The sequence below is a fragment of the Mesoplodon bidens genome, assembly GCF_964165515.1.
Source record: "Mesoplodon bidens genome assembly, contig: HAP1_SCAFFOLD_157, whole genome shotgun sequence".
Lineage (NCBI taxonomy): Eukaryota > Metazoa > Chordata > Mammalia > Artiodactyla > Ziphiidae > Mesoplodon > Mesoplodon bidens.
Genome location: NW_027671774.1, coordinates 1,024,661 through 1,038,500, shown reverse-complemented (window position 1 = coordinate 1,038,500; position 13,840 = coordinate 1,024,661). Strand labels below are relative to the sequence as shown.

Sequence of the window (13,840 nt, the reverse complement as noted above, 5' to 3'; positions counted from 1 at the left end):
GTTTCAGTCAGATACCTGGAGGCGTGTGCAGTGGGACTTGTCAGGAGGTGACACCAGCCCCAGCGTGAGATGTTCCCGAACTCCAGCAGCATTTGCCTCTTACCAGCAGGCGTTATCTTGTTTCTCTCTCTCTCTCTCTCTCTCCCCCTCTCTCTCCACACTGTTGAAATAACCTGCAGGCTCCTGACGACGGTAACCCCGGTTGCTCTTCGGAGTTCTCTGGCAGCTGTGTGTGTGGTGAGCAGCCTTGTTCGTTTCAGTTGGGCTTGTGGGGGTGGGGGTGGGGGTGGGGGTGGTGCTGTGAGCAGGGCTTTCTTGGGAAAGAATTTTTCCAGGGTCCTTTTTGGAGAACAGCTGGAATCTTGCTCCAGCTTACTGACCTCTCTCTTGTTTGCCCCCCCGGTTAGAACCAGATGATGAAAGTGGTTACGATGTTTTAGCAAATCCCCCAGGACCGGAGGACCAGGATGACAGCAACGAGGCCTATGGTGACCTATTGGAATCTGAATTTTCCGAAGACCCCGTTTTGCCGTGTTATAACGTCCAGGTGTCCGTCGCTCAGGGGTGAGCGTGGCCAGCGTGTGGTCGAGAGCCAGCCCAGCTGCTCTGTGGGGTGGCAGGACTTAGAAATCCCCTTCAGCAGATGAGGTTGGCTGGGTTGGGGGGTGAGTGAATTCCTCACCAAGTGTCCACCGACCTCACATAATGCAGTGGAACTTTTCCAGAAAAGTTTGTGGGGTGGGAGGGCTCCCCAGCCAACTGCCCTCATTGGAACACACCCCTAGAGCCCAAAGGACACGGGAGTCAGCGACTGCAATTGCACAGTTTCAGTCACTAAACTCTTGGGGAAGGGATCCTCCCCAAACGGCTACCATAGGGGCCTTCCAAGGTGCGTGAGGTCCACGGGACAATACTGATGTGTACCCTCTTCTCGTACAAGATTAGAGAAAGCCGTATGTGGCACCTGGGATCTTATGTGTCTTCAGATTTGCTTAGATCGAGTCTTGTCCCCACAGTCGGGCCACTGTGCCCCATGACCAACCCTTCGGAGTGAACACATCAGGAGACCTTGCTCTGCTGTGTGTTGACCCCGGTGCTTAAGGAGTAGCATCCTCCTTGGACTCTGAGGCTGGGACCGTGTCTGCCTTTGTGGTGACATTGTATTCGGGATAGAGATGATAAAGCGTGGCAGGGTATCAGGAAGGATTGTACCACCTCCCTTCTCGAAAAAGCCTCACTCCCGGCAGCATTGAGGGGCGGGTTGGAGGTGTGGGAAAGGCAAGGAAAGCCAGGTGACCTCGAGTGTTTCTCATGCTCTCTCCGTGAGGGCCGGAGGAGAGGAGAGGTCAAAGAGGTGTTTGCCATCTCTCTTGGGTTGGCATACAGACTGCTTTTCCCCAGTGACTAGAACGGGGTGCACTTACTTGGAGAGGGGTGACCTGAGTTGTGGCCAGAGCCAAGGCAGCACTGGGGTGGCCTGCAACGAGGCTGGTTCAGGGGCGCTGCTCCTGCTTTTGTCTAAGTTGGCTGATCTGCCCTAGGTGGTCTCTTAACACATGCACATGAGTCCAGAGTTCCCCCGCTAGAAGTAGATCTTCCGGGCTTCCCTGGTGGCACAGTGGTTAAGAATCCGCCTGCCAGTTCAGGGGACACAGGTTCGAGCCCTGGTCCGGGAAGATCCCACATGCCACGGAGCAACTAAGACCGTGCGCCACAGCTAATGAGCCTGCGCTCTAGAGCCCGCGAGCCACAAGTAGAGAAAGCCCGTGCACAGCAACAGGCCCAATGCAGCCAAAAATAAATAAATAAATAAAATTAAAAAAGAAAAAGAAGAAGTAGATCTTCTAAGGACAGTGAGAAGTGGGGTGGGGGTGGGGTAATCAAAGTGGAAGGAGCAGGCCCTTTCACCGCCAGGAGACCGGTAGTTCATAGTTGGGAGCGCCTCTCATTTTGCCGGAAACTCAAACCACTGTCCTTTCTCTGGTGTAGGCCTCGTAATTGGCTGTTGCTCTCAGACCTGCTCAAGAAACTGCAAATGTCCTCCTGCATATTCCGCTGCAATTTTCCAAATGTGGAAATTGTCACCATCGCGGAGGCCGAGTTCTACCGGCAAGTGTCAGCAAGTCTCTTATTCTCTTGCCCCAAAGACCTGGAGTCCTTTAATCCGGAAAGTAAGGAGCTCTTAGATGTGGTGGAGTTCACGAACGAGCTTCAGACTCTGCTGGGCTCATCCGTGGAGTGGATCCTCCCCAGAGACCTGGACTCAGACGACGCCTGGTGAGCTCGCCGGGGCCCGCCGTGTACAGTGTGTCATGGTGTTAATCCTTGTGCATATGTGTCATAATACGACTATTTCTGTAAAGAAAGGACACTATGAGACACGACTCCAGTCGGAAGGACTTCGAAACATGTTTTTTTCTTTTTAAACTTTTAAGTCAGTTTTTATGAAGTTGTTAATAAAGTTTCTTTACTTTTCAATGTACACATGCTTTGGAATATGTTTGTTTTTACTCGGAACAATTGTTTCTTTTCTTTTTTAAGGAGAAAAAAAAAAAGGCAAAGGAGCTCCACACTTTGACTTAATTTCATACAAAGCTCCGACGACAGAGGCCATAACTGTTGAGAGTTGCTTTTGGGGCAAATTAAACCAGTAAAATTTTAAACTCTTTCTCCATATTAAAGGGATTGAATAAATTGGCCACTTTGGTGCACCTGTGTCCTGCGAATTGTCCAACTGGAGATGGAGGTTTAGAAAGTGAGTTTCAGTCTTGTTTAAGTCTCTTCCCATCAGACTGGTCTCGTGATTTCCTACACACCATGTTACTTCCTGTCTACCTTTCCTTGGTGTTGTTCATGCCTGGATTGTCTCCTGTACCTGCTCAAACCTTGGTCCATTCTCATTTGTACCATGGAAGTTTGTCATGCCGGATACTGTCAGAACTAATTTTACTTAAGTTTGCGTTAAGGTGCAAAGCACACCTTTTGTATATTTTCTGTTTTTTGTGTTTGTCTATATTTTACGGTTTCGCTTCAAGAAATATTATGGGAAGGGAAATAGCAAGATGTAAAGAGCAAAAAAGTCATCATTCTCTTTCAATTGTTAGAACATCTATCTGCAATCATAATTATGATGCACTGTGGTATGTGTTAAAATAGTAAATACATGTAACGTCCCGTAGGAGCAGCAAACTCTGGTGTTGGTGAGGGTGTGTCATGGAAGTAATCACAAAGCAGGTGACTGTTGGTTGGGGTCCTGCAACATTAGTGTGCCTTCCCTGTGTCCAGTAGTGGTCTGGAGGGGTCAGGAAGCCTGCCTTTGAATTTGAGGGAACAGAGAGTTTGAGGTCCTCTCTCTTCTATTGCTCTAGTACACTGCATAGCAGCAGTATACTGGGTTTACAGTTGACGTTTAAATCGCTGATTGATCATTAAGATTGGGATGTATCTTTGGAAATGAAAATAGGAAGAATCGTATGCTTTTTCTTTTTTTTCTTTTTTTTCCTATATCTGAAAAGGTATGTAGTACTTTGCTGAGTGGTTGGGAATAAAGTTTGCAGTATTCAGTGTATTCAGTTTTAGTATCTAAATAGAATTAAACTGTTGCTGTAAAGTGGAATAGCACTTTGTTACTGACAAGTTTTAGAATGCATCTGTTCATCAATTACCTGTTTGGGAAGATTGTAGTTAATGATTTTGAGAATGTGGCTATAAACCTCCAACTGACTCAAGAAAAGCAAATAAGTCAAGATTGACAAATGTATAGGCTCTTCATCTTATTGTGTGTGTGGGTTTTTTTTGTTTCCTTTTAGTTATTTGTCAAGGTATAAAGAATTCTATCACACTTAAGACAAGTTAAGTAAACGTCACGGGGTGTATTCTGACATGGCATGGGGCAGATCACATGGCCTAGATCTTAAAGGTGATTTTATGTTTAAACTTTCATGAAAACATATGTGATTGAAACACATTAATATATTGATACAGAGGGCAGTTAATTTTTGTCTTTTTTTTGTGTGTGTGTGGTACTGTTGTGGCCTCTCCCGTTGCGGAGCACAGGCTCTGGACGCGCAGGCTCAGCGGCCATGGCTCACGGACCTAGCCACTCCGCGGCATGTGGGATCTTCCCGGACCGGGGCACGAACCCATGTCCCCTGCATTGGCAGGCGGACTCTCAACCACTGCGCCACCAGGGAAGCCCTAATTTTTGCCTTTTGATACATGTGAGCGCAGCTTTCATTTTGCTGAAAGAATATGACCAGTTTTCAGTTTGGGATTCTACCATTTAGGAAAGATAGTCCACTTAATTTTAGAAATAAGAGATTTAATATATAATACCTAATAATACTTTTATGTATTATTTTACTGAAAACATTTATTGTAATACTGTGAAGAAACTATGCCATTCTAGTCTTCAAGACTTAAATGAATCAAGTGTTTATTAGCTGTTGTAGTTTTTAAACTAATAAAAGTCAGTACATCAGCAATTTGTAAATACAGTTTTTAAAATAATGCCTTAACAACTTTACAGTGGTTATAATGACTGTATTTAGGCCTAAAGTTAGTTAATAATTTGACATGAAGGCTTTTTAATAGTTTGATGGTGCAGATCAGGGATAGGTAAACTCTGGCTGGTGGGCCAGATCCAGCCCGTCGCCTGGCTTTGTAAAGGAAGTTTTTCTGGAACATAGTCGCACCCATTGTTTACATGGTAGTTATGGCTCCTTTCACCCTACACCAGTGGGGCCGAGTAGTTGCAACAGAAACTGTATAGCCCACAAATCTGGAAATGTTTAAATTTAGATTTTAAAAATTGAAAACTTCTTTGAGCCTATACAGGGCAAGTGCATTGACCCCTGAGGTAGAAAACAGTCAGGAACTTGGGTGCGGAAGCCAAATGGCCTAGGTTCAAATTCCCTTTCTCCCATTTGATAGCTAGTGACCATGGGCAAATCACTTAACCTCTATGCCTCATTATGAGGTTTAAATGCACTTATTTGTATAAATAGTGCCTAGCACATACTAAGCGCTGTGTAAGTGATTGCTGTTGTTTCTGCTTGGAGCTTTAATAAGTTATTGTTAATAGAAAAATGACACTAATGATTTTCCTTTTAGAGTAACAAAGGCAGTTTGAGTCTTTTACTTTTTCTGGAATGTAAGAAGACTTTTTTCATTGACAGTCAGTGTTCCCTGTTACCAAAATTTACTTTATTAATATAAAGAATTGAATGTCTTCAAGACAGTACTTTTGCTTAAATGTCAAACCATTATTTTCCCAAGGCACATCAAACTGGCTCTGCATAGTCCAGGGCTCTAAAGCTTGTGTGCACACCCTAGGTAGCATGTGAGATACATTTTGTAAATATAGTTTTTAAAATAATGCTTGCGACTTCCCTGGCGGTCCAGCAGTTAACACTATGTGCTCCCAATGTAGGGGGCTTGGGTTCGATCCCTGCTCAAGGAACTAGATCCCATGTGCCTGCCATAACTAAGAGCCCACATGCCACAACTAAAAGATCCGGCGTGCTGCAACTAAAGACCCAGCACAGCCAAACAAACAAACAAATAAATAAATAAATCTTTATAAAAAAATAAGTAAAATAAAATAATGCCTTAGGAGTTAGGAAAAGAAAATATTAGAACATTTTTACCTTTGTATTATTTTTAAAAATCTGTGTAGTTTATCATGTACATAAATTATAGGTATGGAACTTTGTGTATATAATTTGTTAATAAATAAGATGCATATTAAAAAGTTTTCTTATGGTTTGCCCAGTCAGGTGTTTGGAGGCCATTGGAGGACAGGATGATGAAATATAGGGCCTCAGCAAAGATAGAATTTAGAACCAATTCCCTGACTTAGAAGATAAGGAAAATAATTCATAGACTGTAATTGAGTTGTCCAACTTTACATAAGTGTTCAGAAACAGGAAATGCAGTGGCTAGAATCTAATCACTGACCGAGCAGAATCTGGGTCACTGGACTCGTAAACCAGAAGTGACTGTTGAATTTCTCAGGTTGATGCTCCTGGCATATATGCTTGATCTGTGTGTGTGTGTAAATCTCTGACATAAGAAGCCATATTCAGGCACACCCTGTTTCCTTATTCAAGCATCTTAATTTCATCCCATTAAATCTTTGAAGTATCCGACTACCAGAAGGCATGAAGAAACCTGGGCTGAGAGTCTTCATTCCAGGAGACGTGATCTTGACTGCATGGCTGGTTTGAGGCGCATCACTCTGAACTGCAACACGCTCATTGGTGACCTGGGTGCAAGTGCTTTGGCAGAATCTCTTAGTGAGGATTTATGGCTTAGAGGGAAATTCTAAAATTGAAAATATTGAATTTTTAATATGAAATATGCTTAGCTTTTGGCATGATACTATTGTGATAGGATTTTTTAAAGCCTCATTTTACTGATAGCTTTTATTTTGCTTTTCAACTTTCTCTAAGAGTTGCATATATCCTTTACAGAAAATACAGAGTAACAAGAGAACCTATAATTTTAATACCCAGATATAATCACTGTTCATTTTGGCGTATATACTTTCAGTCTTTTTTTCTTCTACAAATATATATGTACACTTAGGGATTCCAAAAATAGAATTGTAGTATACTTGCTATTTCACATTCCTGCTTTTTTCACTTAAAGATGTATCATGTAGTATTGCGTCATATTGATGTCCCATAGTTTAATCAATTCTTTGCAATTCTATTTAGACAGTTTGTTTGCTTTTCCCTGTCAGAAACAATGTGAATACGTTGTATATACATCTCTGTGTCCATCGGGATTACTTCTGTAGAATAAGGTACTACAAGTGGAATGACTAAGTGTGACCTATTTTTAAGACATTTGATACACATGGCCAAATTACCACCCAGAAAGGCTATGCCAATTTGTAGTCCACCCCAACAGTAGATGTGAAGCCTGCCTCTCACAAACACTGGCCTGTAGCACTTGTAAAAAAATGTGAAACTACAAAAATGAGTACCTGTCCATTTTCTATGCAAGTGGGATTACTCCAAATTTTATAACTTTTTTCAATTAATTTAGTATGAGCATTTTAGCAAGCCAGTAAATTTGCATCTCCTACATCATTTTTTGTGATTGTTCAGTATTCCATTATATGAATATGCCACAGTGCACATAGCTTATCCATTCTTGTATATAAGCTTTGTCCAGTTTTTCAGTTACAAATAGTACTCTGATATATATCCTTACCTATATCTCTGACTATTTCTTTTGGTTAAATTCTTAGAAAGAGAGTTGTTGGATCCAAAGTGTATAGACATTATTTAAAGTCTTTTCTTACAGAATCGTGGCTTCATCTGATAGGAGAATAACCACATTTTGTTTTATTTTGTATTCATTTGATTGACTGGTGAGGTTTACTGGCTGTTTGCAGTAATTTGGCTATTTGGTTAATTATACCCTGTGTCCATTCTTCTGTAGTGAGAGTTTGTAAGGGTTGTATCATATCCTGTCAGATCCGTATGTCTGACTTGCTATTTCTGTGCGTCATGGGGGTGTTGAAAGACTCCAGTTATTTTAATGTGATGGTCCACACAACACTTAAACAAAAGACTCATGATAGTTTCCTTTCATGTAATATTTTTTAATCCCTGTGCTTTAGTGATGATCCCTTTGGTTTAAATGAGTAGGTTGTTCAGCCCCAGAACTACTAGAATTCATGATCAGTTTTTCTGGTTTTTGTCTGACCTTTTACTGCGAGGGTTCTTGACCATCATACTTTCATGATAGGTTTTTAGTATATATTCTCTACTCACACATTGTTGAAAGTTTTTATTATTTGTATCCTCTTAGACTTGTCTTTTTTTCCTCTAAAACTAACAGTTATTACATTTCTTCTATTTTGTTTTCCCCTTTGAACTAGTTTCAAGTGTGATTTGGAGCTGAAGATCATGATCAAAAGAATGCAGTGCATTTCTGAGCTCCACCAGGTTTTGCTTGTGAGGTTTACATGCCCCTGCCGCCCTTGCTAATTATGAACTGAGATTCATTTTGTGATGCTTTTTGCTCATAGGTTATATACAGTTATTCTTCAGTTCTGTAATTGTAAAATCTGTTGTCTGATTTATTGGTACTAAAGCCAGGGTTATCATTGCACATCCAAGAAGAGGTTTTTAAATTGGATTATGCATTATGTGTGTGCATATATGTCTCTTTTTTTCCATAGCCAAAATTACAAACCTGCCATGACTTGTCTTGTGCAGGACTCTTCCACACGTGAGAAAATGAGAGTTGTCTATATGTTAAATCTGTAGAGTTAGCAAGTGACCTCTTCTCTTTCATCGAAAGCACTTGACCTGCAGCAGTGCGGCCTCACCAGTGAAGGAGCAAAGGCTTTACTAAAGGCCCTTGAAACCAACAGAACTCTGCTCGTTCTGGATATAAGAAAAATTCTGCTGGTTGGTATGTGGTCACTTTTTTTAAATTGATAAACACATAGCAAAACAAAAAGAATTTGTTCAGGTATTGACAGTTTTTTAAAACTTAATGTGTTTAACTTTCCTCATCATATCCAGTTGGCCCTTGAACAACGTGGGGTTAGGGGTGTCGACCCCTATGCAGTTGAAGATCTGGGTATAAGTTTATAGTCAGTGGTTCCACATCTGTGCATTCAACCAACCTTGGATCATGTAGGACGCTAGTAACTATGTATTGAAAACTATGCGTGTGTCAGTGGACCCACGAGGTTCAAACCCATGTTGTTCAAGCTTCAACTGTACTTTTCTAGTGTTGCACTTCCCTTATGTTTTTAGCAGCTAATGTACTAATTAAAGTGAATTATACTTGTCAATTTTTCTTATCTCTACTCTGAATAGAGGTGAACCTAGATACTAAGGCTGCTTCCACCAAGAGCATTCTTTCTTTCCTGTGCAACCTGTGAATTCTTGCCAGGAGTACTTTATTCATTTGTCAGATTCACAAGTAATTTTGTAATCATCTTCCGTGTGCCAGATACGGGTTTAGGGACTAGGGATAAAGCAGTGAACCAGACAGACAAAAGTCTTGCCCTCATGGAGCTTACATTCTAGTGAAGGAGATCAGATAGAAATGAGTAAACAGATAAGTCATATAATTTTAGAGAGTAGGAAGTGCAAAAGTATCTTAATGTAAGGAGAGTGAGGGAGAGCAGGTAGGACTCCATTGGATAGGTTTGTTAGGGGACAGCTTCACTGGAGAAGTGGCATTTGAACGGAGACCTGAATGAAGAGAGGAGCAAGCCATGGAAGATGTGGAGTAAGCACATTCCAGGACAAGGAGGCAATGAGTATGTAGGCATGTAGGTGGGTGGAGTATTTAAGGAAAAGCAAGGAGGCCAATCTGGGCAGAGTACCGGGTGAAGAAGAGTGTGGTATGACATGAGGTCAAGGAGCTAGCCAGGGGTCTGCTCTTGTAAAGTCTTGAAGGCCAGAGTAAAGATGTGGATTATTCTAAATGAGTAGAGGGGTTTGAACTGGAAAAAGGCATGATCCAAATCGTATCTGAATAAGGTGACCTGGTATAGAGAAGGGACCTGGGAGGATAAATAAGAGGAACAGGGGGCTTCCCTGGTGGCGCAGCGTTTGAGAATCCACCTGCCGATGCAGGGGACGCGGGTTCGTGCCCCGGTCCAGGAAGATCCCACATGCCGCGGAGCGACTGGGCCCGTGAGCCATGGCCGCTGAGCCTGCGTGTCCAGAGCCTGTGCTCCGCAACGGGAGAGGCCACAACAGTGAGAGGCCCGTGTACCGCAAAAAAAAAAAGAAGAGGAACAGGGAGACCAGTTAGGAGACTATCACAGTGCTCCAAATAAGAGATGTTTATGGCCTAGGTTAGGTTGGAAGTTTGCAGCAAGTGAAAAGTGGTTGAATTCAGGTTGTGTTTTGAGGGTGTAGCTCTCAAGACCTGCAGATAGATGTGAGGTATGAAGGAAATAGTAACAAGGAGACAAGTCGTTGATGATTATGTGTGCAACTGGGTAGTATCCCTTAGAAGAAGGGGGCTGATGGGAGGAGCAGCTTTTGAGGGAATATCAGGACTTGGTTTGTTATCTTGGATGCCCTGGTTTGATATCTTAGATGCTCTTTAGGTATCTAAGTGTCTGGACGGTGCTCAGACTGTACTTTGTATCCAAAGGTATCCAAAGCCACTTTAGATGCAAAATGTTTCAAGTTGACCTTTGCTGCTGCCAAAATAGTAGCCACTGTGGGCAGTCTGCAAGATGGCATCTTAGGTTTCTGAGGACGAAATTAGAATACACAAAGGGGGAAATAAGTGTATAATTATGTAATGTAGATTTCATATTTAAATGTATGGGAAAAGCAATAATTAGTTGGCTTTGGGTTTTAAATGGAAATAGCCACTCATTGGAAAATAATTACTCTAATTTGAATTCATTTTACTTTAGATCATTCTGTGATGAAAACAGTTACCAAAAAAGTTCTCCAGATGGAAGGAGTGCCAAGTCAGAGGTATATAACATGTTTCAGTTCTCTCGGAAGAATTTCTCTTTAATGGCTTGGTTTTCTTTCTTTCTTAAAATTATCAAGGTACTTTCTGCCATCTTAAAACTAAGATTTGAGTCAAATCAAATGGTTTTTCTGTTTTTGAAAATGTTGTGTGATGCTTTAATTTAGGTTCCCAGATATGCAGATTGAAAACCTTTTAACTTTTTATTTTCTGTAGCATATTATCGTTAGTCACAAATAGTCTTTTTTTTTGGTGATAAGAATGAATAGCAGGAGCAGCATTTGTGAAACCAAATCTAATGAAACTGATTCTTTCTTGTGAGTAAATTTGAATTTTGAAACAGCAAAACAATAAGGTTTAATAAAAAGCATATTGTTTATGTTTATGATCTGCCAATTTCCCAGAAAGAGTTTTGTGGTGACTTTAGTTATATACCAGATACATTAAAATCACCAGTGGACAACACATCTTTTATTCAGGTGCCCTCTGAAAGTTTTAAAACTTTGTTGACTTCATATCACTGAACGGTCCACTTTAAAATGGTTAAAATTATAAATTTTCTGTTTTGTGTAGTTTACCACAATTTTTAAAAAATGTGTTGTTTGAAGGTTTTTGGGTTTTATAACGGTATTGTATTAGCATAAAAATGAAAAATTTAAAAGACCACCTCTAATCCCATTATCCTATCAAGCAATATTTACATTTTTATTTTCTCTTTCCTGCTATCTATAAACATAATTCCACATAGCTTCAATATAATTTGCCATTCTTATTTTTTCATACTAAATTTAAATTCTGTGATTCATAGTTATACTTTTTACCATTGCATTCACAAGGTTTCATTGAGTAGGTCATTTTTTTAAATTGGTGAAAAATTGGAAATAACCTCAAATAAACTATTGTAAACATCTTCATAAATACAGCTTTTTTTTTTTCTACTTAAAGTTGTATGTTTTTGATTCTCTATTAATCAACTTGCTTGGACAATAGTATATTAAATAAGTTGTTAAGAGTGTTTATGAAGTCAAAAAAAAGCTTATGATCGTCTGCCCATTGTTATTTCAAGAGAGTGATATTTTAATAATCAAATAGTACATTCAAAGAAGTTAAGATTTGTGATATCACACTCATTAGATATTATTATTAAAAATTTATATCATATGTAAAGCATTCTTAAAATAGCTACATTGACTTTTGCTATGATATTAGAAATGGAAAGATATATAAATAAAACATGTATATGTAAAACATATTAGGAATTCCGTAAAATTAGTACAGAATAATAGGGCATCATGGAATGAGAACAGTTAAACTTTTTTTTTTTAGTTAGCATGATTAAACAAAGTGGAAATGTAACTGAAGTATACAAGCTCATTGAGCTCTTTTAAGAGTAATTTTATTTCTTGGGCTTTTTTTTGTATTTGCCTCAGTTATTTGGAGACATAGAGGTAAGCCAAATCAGTATCTGGGTATATACCTAGATCCAGGTGAGTATAGGAGTGAAATAATGGTGTGAATTGTGTCACATTTATATTGTACTTATATATGCCTAATAAAAGATGGGAACTTTTATTAGAAATTTTTTAATCTCCTAACAAGAAAAGTGTAATTAAAAAAAATTTTAATACAAATGTATTTGCATTAGTTTCTGAAAGTAAAGGAAGGGTATACACATACATACCATATGCATACAAACATTTTTTTTTGATGGCAATGAAGTTAAAAAACACAATAAAATAGCACAAAATGAACTGAGCTCCTATATATTTTTAAGAGGCATGTAAATCACCCAGGATCGTGTGGTGATTATCAATAAGCTACACTCTATGAAATATTTGTCCTATATTACCACATACACTCCATTTTACCCTGCATCCTAATGCTGCTAAAATATAGTAGAAAGCAGCAGCATAGCACAGGGAGATCAGCTTGGTGCTTTGCGATGACCTAGAGGGGTGGGATAGGGAGGGTGGGAGGGAGGCTCAAGAGGGTGGGATATGGGGACATGTTTATGCATATGGCTGATTCGCTTTGTTGTGTAACAGAAACTAACAGAATTGTGAAGCAATTATACTCCAATCAAGATCTATTAAAATAAATAAATAAAATAACAAAATACAGTAGCTTTGAAGGATAAATATAACCATTTTAACCTATGATGTTTGTTTTCAGTAAATTCAAATTAAATATTTAAATGTGAATTTTAATATATGGCTTGTTCTAAGTAAAATATTAACACGTAGGTCTAGTTTCTGCAACCAAATGTTTCCTATAAAGATACTTGCCTCTTTACTACTGAAATATAGGGTAAGTCTCCACATTTCACTCTTTCATCCGGTGGGTTTCATTTGGTTTTTTGTGTGTTTTCTATATGAAATCAAAGGAGCAGTGAAGGTTGACAGGCTTATAGGAGGGTAAAATTGACTCACCTACCCCCCAGCAACTTGCAGCCTTATAACTTGTATTGTTTTTACATAGAAAAATTCATCTTAAATTTAACTTTTGGTCTACTTCTGAAGATTCTGTTTGGCAGAAGTCATGGGTATATCTGTGTTTCTGTGTCCTTGAGATTCAGAAATGCCAAAGGTATTCTAAGATTCAGGAAACTTGAGTGTTTCTGCATGATACATAAAATGTATCATACTTTGGGATCTTTTTTTAAACTTTATTTTTGCATTTCTGCACATCTCAATACTTTTGTTTTAGTTAAAATAACTTGTTACTGTAGAGAACTTATATTTTTTTAAAATGCTGGCTTATGGAAAACCTTTGTACAAAACCGATCCTCTTTTTAATGGGCTTGGCATCATTGTCAAGTGCCTTTTTGATTCCTTTCGACGTGTGCACATGTGACAGTTGCTGTGTAGACCTTTGGTGCATCTTGATTCCTTGTTTTCATGCTTTGTCAAATGTAGTCTTGGCCGCAAAGAAGCCTGTAAGTAAAGGAAGGAAACACCCTGCTGGTAAAGAATGTTACCCTCCTGAAGCGCTACCACCTGGAGTGTCTGGTTTCCGGCCATTGTGTCCTGCAGAAAGTGCAAAAAGCAACAGGTAACCTGTTTGCATTCCCTGTCTTTTTCAGTCATTTAGAGTTCTTTATTTTGGAACTTGTATTATGTGGGTGGTCTCTGGTGCTTTGTGTAGGGAAAAAAGGTAACTCACACATGGCTTCTGCCTAATGAGCCTTCTAAGGAAGAAAAATTAAAAGTAATTGGGAGTTTCAAGTTGTTTCTCAAGTGTCACAACAGAGGTAACTCCGTGGGAGTCTTGAGGAGACTAAAATGATCACCAATTGTGCATGTGAGGAAAGTTTGATTAAAGGCAGGTGTAGTTGAGCGAAGCCCTACAGCACAGAAGTAAGAAT

At 39.6% G+C, this 13,840-nt stretch overlaps 1 pseudogene across 1 annotated transcript in view; it reads left to right on the top strand.

Annotated features, from left to right (window-relative positions):
* Positions 1-2,682: 2,682 nt before the first annotated feature.
* The window catches only part of LOC308611092 (centrosomal protein of 78 kDa-like), a 138,780-nt pseudogene continuing 127,622 nt past the window's right edge, over positions 2,683-13,840 (top strand). Inside the window, exons 1-6 of the transcript in view lie at positions 2,683-2,755; positions 3,810-3,919; positions 6,143-6,317; positions 8,320-8,433; positions 10,415-10,478; positions 13,400-13,527. The product of the transcript in view is annotated as a centrosomal protein of 78 kDa-like (transcript). The remainder of the gene's footprint in view (positions 2,756-3,809; positions 3,920-6,142; positions 6,318-8,319; positions 8,434-10,414; positions 10,479-13,399; positions 13,528-13,840) is intronic.